Source organism: Myotis davidii, unplaced genomic scaffold (assembly GCF_000327345.1).
Source record: "Myotis davidii unplaced genomic scaffold, ASM32734v1 scaffold333, whole genome shotgun sequence".
Taxonomy (NCBI): Eukaryota; Metazoa; Chordata; class Mammalia; order Chiroptera; family Vespertilionidae; genus Myotis; species Myotis davidii.
Genome location: NW_006285266.1, coordinates 1 through 949, shown reverse-complemented (window position 1 = coordinate 949; position 949 = coordinate 1).

Here is a 949-nt window from a genome sequence, read left to right as displayed (position 1 = left end):
CCAGGCCAGTTCACTCATCCCAGCTCATCCCAGCCCAGCTCAGCCCAGCCCAGCCCAATCCAGCCCAGCTCAGCCCAGCTCAGGCCAGTTCACTCAGCCCAGCTCATCCCAGCCCAGCTCAGCCCAGCTCAGCCCAATCCAGCCCAGCTCAGCTCAGCCCAATCCAGCCCAGCTCAGCTCAGCCCAATCCAGCCCAGCTCAGCCCAGCTCAGCCCAGCTCAGCTCATCCCAATCCAGCCTAGCTCAGCCTAGCTTAGCTAGCTCAGCCCAGTTCAGCCCAGCTCAGCTCAGCTCAGTCCAACTCAGCCCAATCCAGCCCAGCCCAGCCCAACTCAATTCAGCCCAGCTCAGCCCAGCTCACCCAGCCTAGCCCAGTTCACCCAGCCCAGCTCAGCTCAGCCCAGGTCAGCCCAGCTCAGCCCAGCTCAGCTCAGCCCAGCCCAGCCCAGCCCAGCCCAGCTCAGCCCAGCCCAGCCCAGCCCAGCTCAGTCCAGTTCACTCAGCCCAGCCCAGTCCAGCCCAGCCCAGCCCAGGCCACAGTATCCCAGCTCATCCCTGTCCGGATAGAGCATCCTGCCCTGGGTCCTCTTGGCTCTCGGTCCTGTTTGCTTTTTCTCTCTCTGTCTTGGTGTCTGCTCTCCGCATCCCTGGTCCCAGGACGGTCAGAGTGCTTGATGAGAAGGAGATGGGGTAGCATCCAGGACCCACCTGCTCGAGGCTGCTGGAGGGTCCGAGGCAGAGAGCCCAGGCCCCCGGCCAGCTGCCCTGCCCGAGGCTGTGTGGCGCAGAGACCCCTGCCCCTGCCGGCTCTCGCTCGCTCTGGAAGGCTGATACCAAGGGGCAGCCTGGGGAGGGGCTTCAGACTGTGTCATCACTCTAGATGGGGTCACTCGCCACTTCCTGTCCCACCAGTCTCGGCTGCCCGTCTGCACGTCATGTCTGGTCTGTG